This window comes from Saccopteryx bilineata, chromosome 1, assembly GCF_036850765.1.
Source record: "Saccopteryx bilineata isolate mSacBil1 chromosome 1, mSacBil1_pri_phased_curated, whole genome shotgun sequence".
NCBI classification, from domain to species: Eukaryota; Metazoa; Chordata; class Mammalia; order Chiroptera; family Emballonuridae; genus Saccopteryx; species Saccopteryx bilineata.
This window is the reverse complement of record NC_089490.1, coordinates 253,115,223-253,126,443: the sequence shown is the minus strand read 5'-3', so window position 1 is coordinate 253,126,443 and position 11,221 is coordinate 253,115,223.

The following is an 11,221-nucleotide window of genomic DNA, read 5'->3' as shown; positions in this document are numbered from 1 at the left end:
AAAGCCTAAACAGACCAATGAGCAGGGAGGAAATAGAAAAAACTATTAAAAACCTCCCCCAAAATAAAAGTCCAGGCCCAGACGGTTACACTAGTGAATTCTATCAAACATTCAAAGAAGACTTGGTTCCTATTCTACTCAAAGTCTTCCAAAAAATTGAAGAAGAAGCAATACTTCCAAACACATTTTATGAGGCCAACATAACCCTCATGCCAAAACCTGGCAAGGATGGCACAAAGAAAGAAAACTACAGACCAATATCTCTAATGAATACAGATGCTAAAATACTAAACAAAATACTGGCAAATCGAATACAACAACATATTAAAAAAATAATACATCATAATCAAGTGGGATTCATTCCAGAATCTCAAGGATGGTTCAACATACATAAAACGGTTAACGTAATACACCCTATCAACAAAACAAAGAACAAAAATCACATGATCTTATCAATAGACGCAGAAAAGGCTTTCGATAAAATACAACACAATTTTATGTTTAAGGCTCTCAACAAAATGGGTATAGAAGGAAAATATGTCAACATGATAAAGGCCATATATGATAAACCATCAGCCAACATCATATTAAATGGCGTAAAACTGAGGACTTTCCACCTTAAATCAGGAACAAGACAGGGTTGTCCACTCTCTCCACTTTTATTTAACGTGGTGCTAGAAGTTCTGGCCAGAGCAATCAGACAAGACAAAGAAATAAAAGGCATCCATATCAGAAAAGAAGAAATAAAGGTATCACTTTTTGCTGATGATATGATCCTATACATCGAAAACCCAAAGGACTCCACAAAAAGATTACTAGAAACAATAAACCAATACAGTAAGTTCGCAGGATACAAAATTAACATACAAAAGTCCATAGCCTTTCTATATGCCAACAATGAAATATTAGAAAATGAACTCAAAAAAATAATCCCCTTCACGATTGCAACAAAAAAAATAAAATACCTAGGAATAAACATAACAAAGAATGTAAAGGACCTATATAAAGAAAACTACAAGGCATTGCTAAGAGAAATAGAAAAAGACACAATGAGATGGAAAAATATTTCTTGTTCTTGGATAGGAAGACTAAATATAATTAAAATGGCCATATTACCCAAAGTAATATATAAATTTAATGCAATTCCCATCAAAATTCCTATGAGATTTTTTAAAGAAATGGAACAAAAAACCATCAGATTTATATGGAACTATAAAAAACCCCAAATAGCCAAAGCAATCCTAAGGAAAAAGAATGAAGCTGGGGGCATTACAATACCTGACTTTAAACTATATTATAGGGCCACAATAATCAAAACAGCATGGTATTGGCAGAAAAATAGATACTCAGACCAATGGAACAGAATAGAAAGCCCAGAAATAAAACCACATATATATGGTCAAATAATCTTTGATAAAGGGGCCAACAACACACAATGGAGAAAAGAAAGCCTCTTCAACAAATGGTGTTGGGAAAACTGGAAAGCCACATGCAAAAGAATGAAACTCGACTACAGCCTGTCCCCGTGTACTAAAATTAATTCAAAATGGATCAAAGACCTAAATATAAGACCTGAAACAATAAAGTACATAGAAGAAGACATAGGTACTAAAATCATGGACCTGGGTTTTAAAGAACATTTTATGAACTTGACTCCAATGGCAAGAGAAGTGAAGGCAAAGATAAATGAATGGGACTACATCAGAATAAAAAGTTTTTGCTCAGCAAGAGAAACTGATATCAAAATAAACAGACAGCCAACTAAATGGGAAGTGATATTTTCAAACGACAGCTCAGATAAGGGCCTAATATCCAAAATATACAAAGAACTCATAAAACTCAACAACAAACAAACAAACAACCCAATAAAAAAATGGGAAGAGGACATGAACAGACACTTCTCCCAGGAAGAAATACAAATGGCCAACAGATATATGAAAAGATGCTCAGATTCATTAGTTATTAGAGAAATGCAAATCAAAACTACAATGAGATATCACCTCACCCCTGTTAGATTAGCTATTATCAACAAGACGGGTAATAGCAAATGTTGGAGAGGCTGTGGAGAAAAGGGAACTCTCATCCACTGTTGGTGGGACTGTAAAGTAGTACAACCGTTATGGAGGAAAGTATGGTGGTTCCTCAAAAAACTGCAAATAGAACTACCTTATGACCCAGCAATCCCTCTACTGGGTATATACCCCAAAACCTCAGAATCATTGATATGTAAAGACACATGTAGCCCCATGTTCACTGCAGCACTGTTCACAGTGGCCAAGACATGGAAACAACCAAAAAGCCCTTCAATAGAAGACTGGATAAAGAAGATGTGGCACATATACACTATGGAATACTACTCAGCCATAAGAAATGATGACATCAGATCATTTACAGCAAAATGGTGGGATCTTGATAACATTATACGGAGTGAAATAAGTAAATCAGAAAAAAACAAGAACTACATGATTCCATACATTGGTGGAACATAAAAACGAGACTAAGAGACATGGACAAGAGTGTGGTGGTTACCAGGGGTGGGGGGAGGGAAGACTCAGGAGAGAGGGAGGGAGAGAGTTAGGGGGAGGGGGAGGGGCACAGAGAAAACTAGGTAGAGGGTGACGGAGGACAATCTGATTCTGGGCGAGGGGTATGCAACATAATTTAATGACAAGATAATCTAGACATGTTTTCTTTGAATATATGTACCCTGATTTATTAATGTCATCCCATTAACATTAATAAAAATTTATAAAAAAAAATAGAATACTGGATAAAGAAGATGGGGCACATATACACCATGGTATACTAGTCAGCTAGAAGAAATGATGACATCAGATCACTTACAGCAGAATGGTGGAATCTTGATAACATTATGCGGAGTGAAATAAGCGAATCAGAAAAAAACAAGAACTGCAGGATTCCATACATTGGTGGGACATAAAAACAAGACTAAGAGACATGGACAGGAGTGTGGTGGTTACAGGGGGTGGGGGGAGGGAAGGAGGGAGAGGGGGAGGGGGAGGGGTACAAAGAAAACTGGATAGAGGGTGATGGAGGATGATCTCTCTTTGGGTGATGGGTATGCAACAGAACTAAATGACAAGATAACCTGGAAATGTTTTCTTTGAATATATGTACCTTGATTTATTGATGTCACCTCATTAAAATAAAAATTTATTTATAAAAATAAATAAATAAATAAAAAATAAGTAAATGAGAAAAAGCTAAGAACTGTATGATTTCATATATAAGTGGGATATAAAAATGAGACTCATGGACATAGATAAAGTCATGGTTACTGGGGAATGTGGGGGGGAGAGTAATGAGGGACAAATATACGGTGATGGAAAATGATTTGACTTTGGGTGACGGACACACAACACAATCAACTGTTCAAATGCTATAGGAATGTTTTCCTGAAACCTATGTACTCTTATTGATCAATGTCACCCCATTAAATTTAATTTTCTAAATAAAATTTAAAATGACAAACACAGACTGTCATCATTCATTCCTGCTCTACCTTCTAATCACTCATTCAGACACCTGCTCTCTGACTAGTCTACCCTCCTTCCAATCTGTGTGTCCAATTGCTCACATCATCAACATGTAGGCTGTACAACATTAGTCTCAAATCCATCAGGCTTTTCATGTCTCCACTTCCTTCCATAGTCATCTGGAATTTTCCGGCACATCAATTAAAAAGAAAAAAAAAAAAAAAGCTTATGTCAACTCCTCAAACTTCTTGGACCTCTGACATTTGCTTCATTCATCTGCCAAAACGCTAATACAGAAAAAAAAAAAACGCAATTGCTCCTATAGATCGTCTCTTGAGGAATCTGCTACTACTTGAGATCTTTAAGTACACAGACGTAGGTGCTGGTTTTAAGAACAGATTCACACCACTGAGTGGTCTAGAGTAGCTGTCTAAATACCACTGGCATTCAGTCCTTAATTACATCCAGACCGATCTGTTTGCCTCCCTTCCTGAGCCAACTCTCCCTTCCAGTCTTCATCACCCTCTTCTCCTTCTTCCTCACTCCCCACGTTCAATTACATCGTTGTTGTCTTATTGGTTCTCCCTCTAACATCACTCCCGACTTTGTGCCTCCTTCCCTCCACAGCGGCTGCGTGGCCGTTTCCATCCCCTTTGATGCAGCCCATGGAGACAGCTCCCACTGGCCTGCCGGCCACCCATCTCTGGTCCATTCATTTGTTGCATTTTTTACCAAATGCGCACCGAGTAAAGTTACTGCTAGCACAAGTCGGCAAGGACTCAGCCAGGATGGAAAGTATTCTTAGCAAAGCTGCAAGTCCTTTGCATTCAGTCCCCAACTGCCTTCCCGGAAGGCCCTTTCCTTTGCTTTCCTCACACACTGTTCAGTCTGGCCAGGTCACCAGACTCGGCGTTCCTGGGATACCCTCACCTTCTTGTCACTACTCATGCTGTTTTCTAGAAAATAAAGCCTCTTCTCCTGTATTCTTTCATCTGTTCTTACCCTGCTTAACCTCAAAACATACATAGTCATACACACACACATATACATATATCTTTGCACAGAAATATATGCATACCCATGTATACTCAATGTGTGATGCTGCTAAGTGTTTAATAATAGGCTTTCTGGGGGAGAAATCCCAGTCTGTAGTGCTTGCTGAGATCTGTGGTATAAATTTTTCACCATGGCCATGTTCTAGCTGCCAACACTATGTCAGCAGACACAGTGCTGGGCAGGTGTCCGCACTCTCACCCTCCCCCAGCCAGAGGGCGCCACCCCCGGCATTCACATCCACACACCTGTACTCACTCACACAGGCATGCCTAGGTCTCTGTATCATTACCAAGCATGTATTAGTATATTATTTTAAATAATCTGAGGCCTCCTATGAACTCTTTCCCTAGCAGCAGAAGCCCACTGACAATGATCTTGGACCTCTGAGATGAAACAGTGCAGGTCCAGGACCCACGACTTCTGCTTAGGAGCTGAAGACTATTCCCTGCGTGTGGGGCAGCCCACCAGAGGGCGGGTCCTCAGTGTGAGGGCCTGGAGTCACCGGACCCAGCTCGCATGCCCAGCGGCAGATGCAGCCACTGGAACAACAGTCATCGCGCCTCGTGGTCGGAAGAGTAAGGTCCACGCTGAGAAATGCGTGAGAACAGAGCTGAGACCCAGGGTTCTCTGTTTCTGGGACCCTTCCTCAAGTTCCCCACGGCTCGCAACCTCCAGGTGTCCCCCTTGTGCCGCAGCCACCCCTGAGGTCGTGCAGGTGTTTCATGGGAAAGGTTTGTTCTAAGAGCTCAAGGCCACATCCAGAAAGGTACCCACTCCTCCCGGGCTCTGCCTCCACGAGTCCTGCCTGGTTGGTCGTCTAACTCAGGAGCATTTCTGCTGGTCACGACAGGGCACCTGCATATCAGTCCACATGAAGGATCCATTGACAAGGCAGACACGCTGCTGACGGTCACTAAAGGGCCAGGAAGGACTTCCCCGAGAGCCCCAGAACCTCCGAGCATGGGGATCTTGGAAGGGAAGGATGCTTCACCTAACAGTCACTCCTACACCCTTGTCCACAATCAGGGTGACCCGGTGATAAGATGGGCGGAGGCTGGATGTCTCCTGAGCAAGGAGTGCTGGTGCACCCCCTGAGTGTGACCCTCTTGAATGGCAGCTGTGCCTCTGAGAAGAACTGGGGACTCCTGAATACTCGGGGCACTTATAAGGGAAAGAGATGCTACATTTGGAGGGAGCCTGGGAAGCTTATCACCCAGCATTTTGTGCAGGAAATACACCTGGGGTACCAGCAGGCGCCTAACCATGATCCTCCACACCCATGGGCTCATGTGGGGCCCAGAGCCCCAGCTGAGACCAGCAAGATGTAAGTACGGGAGCTTCTGGCCAAGTTCCAGGATACTGTCCATCTATCAGTCGCCCTGACCCCGACCCCATTATGAAGGGGCTTTGAAGGGTGAGGAAAAGAGAGCCCACCCCAGAGCCCGAGCTGTGCCCTTGGCTGGCGGGCCTCCTTCCAAGGCCGGCGGGCACTCCAGGACCACACCTGGCCGCCGCTCTCACCCTGAGTGCAGTCAGGGTGGACTCTTCACTTTTTGGATGAAAAGTCCTGTGAAGCAGTTTTCTCAGATGTAAAACATCTTGTTGACTTAAAAAAACGAAAACAAAACAATAAAAGGCAGCATCGTCTAAGTAAGAATATAACTTCCTTCCTGCAAAATGAGAGACAGTGACAGACAAGAGAGAGAGACTAGAGAGAAGAGAGATGGTCATATATATTTTTTACCTTTTTGCATTAAAATATTTTAGTTTTTGTTATCTTTTTCTTAAAGATAACATATAGACAAAAATAAAATGTAACTGCTTGCTCTAATTTGGGGGTTAAGCTCTATTTTCCATTTTTTAATTTTTATTTATTGATTTTTAGAGAGAGAGGAATGGGGGGAGAGAGAAAGAAACATTGATTTGTTGTTCCACCTATTTATACATTCATTGGGTGATTCTTGTATGTGCCCTGACTGGAGGTCGAACCCTCAACCTTGGTGCATCAGAATGATGCTCTAACCAGCTGCGCTAACTGGCCAGGGCTATTTCCCACATTTTGTTCATTACATTTGTGTATGATGAGCCTTCCTGTAAGATATTTGTGAAGCATCACAGAAAGGCAGAGACTGACTATTCATAGGAATTCTTGAAAATCTTTGAATAGTCTAGCCAGACACGAGTTAAATAGTTTAAAAAAAAAAAAAAAGCAAAACTTGACTATTCCAGGAGGGATACAGGACTTTCTCCTTTATAATTTTCAGTTTTGTGTTACATGTGTAAAGTTTCCCTAAAATTGAGACTATACCTTACAGCCAAAAAACAAACTGAAGCAAAGAAAGGTTTGCAAGTCAGGAAAAAAAGATCCACTTTATTTCTATAACCTCCCATCATCCTGGAAGGCTGATGATGTGTTGATTTAGGCCGTTCAGACATGAACGTGTTTTAATTTCCTGCGTCTTGCCTCTCCCATTGAGAAGCTGGATACAGACGGTCCTTCTGTGCACTAAGACCCTGAATCAGGCACCCTTATTTAAACAGTTAGCTTTGCAAATGAGAAAGCTGAGCAGAAGTCCAGCATACGATGATCTCCCTGCAGACGTTCACCGCTTTCGGAACCTCAGCCGTGACGCATGTCCTTACGAATTGGAATGTCAACCATGTTACAGGAAGTCCTGGCGCTGTCATAGCCCTGCTCAGAAAGCCTCCGTAGGATCCATTGCTTAGAGCAGGGGTAGTCAACCTTATTATACCTACCGCCCACTTTTGTATCTCTGTTAGTAGTAAAATTTTCTAACTGCTCACCAGTTCCACAGTAATGGTGATTTATAAAGTAGGGAAGTAACTTTACTTTATAAAATTTATAAAGCAGAGTTACAGCAAGTTAAAGCATATAATAATAATTACTTACCAAGTACTTTAGGTTGGATTTTTGCTAAGTTTGGCAGAATAAATCTTTATAAAACAACTTACTATATAGTTAAATCTATCTTTTTATTTATACTTTGGTGGCTCCGCTACCTCCCACAATGAAAGCTGGAATGCCCCCTAGTGGGCAGTAGGGACCAGGTTAATTACCACTGGCTTAGAGCAAAGTTCTTCCCCTGCTTCCCGCCATGTGCCACGAGACCCAGTGGTGCCACAAATAAATTGTAGATGTGCTGAGATATTGATTCCCTTGGCCTTTGGGGAGCTCCAGGCGATGGGCTCCAGCCAGAGACAGTCCCCTTCATTCATTCCAGTCTGCTGTACAAACACGGTGACTTCCTATGTGTGGCACTAATTACAAGGTCTAAACTCTGTGCGTGGTATTCGAGGCCTGACTGTCTGGCCTGTGCTATACCCTTCCAGCCTGACCTCTCACCCTTCCCTTCACGCACAGCCCATGTGAGAGCCCTGGACTGCCTACCCTTTCCTAAAACCCTTCACATTTGCCTCCCCTGCTTTGCTCCACTGAGGATGCCTGCCTTTCTCGTCTGCACAGCGAATCCCTGACGATCCTTTGAGAGCTAGAGCCCATGCCACCTCCTCTATGAAATCCTAAGAAATGTCCACAGCCTGCCTCGTCTTCTCCTGCCTCTGCGCTTCCTGGGAAGGCTGCTCTCCCGTCTCCTGCACCCGCCACGCTTCTTCTTGTGTTAGAGTCACTCATGTGCCTGTTTGATCACCCTCCAGGAGTGCAAACCGCTTAAGAGTGGAGACCATTTGTCTATTGTTGCTCCCACCCAGTGCTCGCTGGGTCTCACAGAGGCTCGTTAGATTGAACTGACTGTGCAGATGTAAGACAGAGGAGAAGATGGGCTTCTGTGTCGCCTAGCACCGTGCTGGCATGTCAGACGGGACAACCTGTGCAGTCTTCACAGCACCCCTTATAAGGTGGGCGATTTGCAGGTGGAGAAACTGAGGGACAGCCAGGTTAATTACCTGCCAATGATACATTTCACATCAGAAAATGAATAGTTGGAATGGCAGAGCAACGCCCTCTGCTGGTGTGCAAAAGAGAGCATGGCTCTTTGGCGTGGCACTGACCATGCCAGTCCCCAGACAGTGGTGGTGGTTCGGGGGAATAGCAGAGGCTTGCTGGGAGCCTGCTCAGAGGTCTATCGCATGAACCGCCTTGGGGGGGGGGGGGTCAAGTCCCTGCAAGGGTTCCATTTCGTGAACTTAAAAATTAATCATGCTTTCATCAACAAGGAAATCCTTGTCTCTGGTATCAAACTGAGATGACTAGGTACAGAAGCCATGGGACAGAAGTTATTTTTCCCTCTGCTGGTGAAGGCTAAGTGGGAAAATAGAACCGACTGCATATCAATTATAAATGCTCTATTTGGATAGAGGTTCCCCGCCTGTTCTTTCTCTTTACATTGTGGTTTTGTTTATCCCATTATGCTTACATTTACACAACTTCTTATTGAATGGCGTTTTGAAAACAATGCCCAGATTAGATGGCTTAAGTCATCGGGCTATGTAAATTAGATCACGTTTGTTTCTCATAAGGCATGTCTCCCATACCATGTCCAGTGGCCCTGACTGGCCAAGACTTGCGGGGTCTTGGACAGCATTTGAATGCCTAGTATTGGTCTTCTCCTCTTTAAAACAAGGTCAGAACGTGAATTTGGGGTCCTGGAGTTAGCAATGCGCTGATGAGTCCAGTTTTCCTTGAGCTTTTTATACATGGAAAGAATCAGCGACTCCTTCCTGTGACTCCCAGCGAGCTGTGGCTGTCGGAGCCACACAGGGGCCAGTAATGTAAGGGGGACCGGTGATGGTGGCCATCGGCACTTGTGTGGTGCTCCACTGCTCACAGTTCTGTTGTGTCTGTCCTCCTTTGGGGACTCAACAACCTCCTACAAGGGTGGGCTTCTCAGGAGCTTCCCTGGCCTTGTTGGGAATGAGAAGTTATCACTCAGAAGGACGCGGCTTGTCCAAGGTCACAAGCTCAGGAGAAATGGCAGATCCAGCATAAATGGAAAGAGTCAACGGGATGGGGGGAACCCTGAGGAGTAATAAAATTCGAGAGACTACTGAGGGAAGTAGCTTGGTGTTACAGGCAAATCAAAGGGAATTTTCAAACAATTGACTTTTTCTATGTTGACATGTTTTGATGTCCACTGAGACCTGCACTTACGCCTGACATTTTAAAGGAGGGAGGAAGGAAAATGGATGGGATCAGCTACGTTGTCAGCCAGCCTCGTAAGCACTCCTGCCCCAGGACCACAATATTGCTTCACAATCTTATTTTATATTCCTGACTCATTTTCCAGGTTTAGCAGATCTATAGATGTCATTGTTTCTGAAATGAACAAAAGCTAAGGGTGAGTAGGTCAGAAAAATGTAGACAGGAGATGTTGGATTTAACAAGGTCACTTTCATTGTAGGAAAAATAGAAAGTTTTCAAACCTAAGGAAAATTCAGCTGCTATTTATATCAGTAAGTGTTCATCTTAAAAAGTACTAACTTTCTAATACAACCTTAGATGGGACCTTAGATGGAAGAAAGTATGGTGGTTCCTCAAAAAACTAAAAATAGAACTACCATATGACCCAGCAATCCCTCTACTGGGTATATACCCCCAAAACTCAAAAACATTGGTACAGAAAGACACATGCAGCCCCATGTTCATTGCAGCATTGTTCACAGTGGCCAAGACATGGAAACAACCAAAAAGCCCTTCAATAGATGACTGGATAAAGAAGATGTGGTACATATATACTATGGAATACTACTCAGCCATAAGAAATGATGACATCGGATCATTTACAACAACATGGATGGACCTTGATAACATTATACGGAGTGAAATAAGTAAATCATAAAAAACTAAGAACTGCATGATTCCATACATAGGTGGGACATAAAAATGAGACTAAGAGACATGCACAAGAATGTGGTGGTTGGGGGTGGGGGAGGAGACAGAGGGATTGGGGGAAGGGGAGAGGCACAAAGAAAACCAGATAGAAGGTGACAGAAGACAATTTGACTTTGGGTGATGGGTATGCAACATAATTAAATATCAAAATAACCTGAAGAAAATAAAAGAAAACAAATTTGCTGTATAGTTAAGATAAACAGTACATTTTAATAGTTGTCATAAATAATTCAGTAATTTTATAAGTAGTAAATATATATATGTATGTGTGTGTGTGTGTGTGTGTGTGTATATATATATATATATATATATAAAAGAAAAGTACTAACTTTCTTTTCATTGGATTTGAGTGCAAGTTGAATTTCACCCTAGATGGCTGTCCAATAGAACTTTGTTTCATGACAAAAATGTTAATGTAATGTCCTCACGAGAGCCTTTAGCTACAGTGGGCTATCGAGTGCCTGGAACATGCTAGTGACTAAGAAACTGAATCATTACTGCCATTTAATTCTAATCAATTTAAATTTAAACAGCTGCACATGGCTAGTGGCCATCGTATTGAACAGTAAAGTCTCATTTGCTGATGCCTTTGGCTCCTGTTTTGTAAACATCTTGATACAGAAGAGAGGGTTTATAAATGCAGTGCTATGTTCCTGAGGATAAGGATTCTCATACTTCAATTAAAATGAACACTGAAATGACAACAAATGTGTATATAAGTAACGATGAGACCGAAAGACTTAGGTAACATATCCTATCTTTCCAAGTTTGGTAAAGTCTCAATTCAGTAATGAAGGGA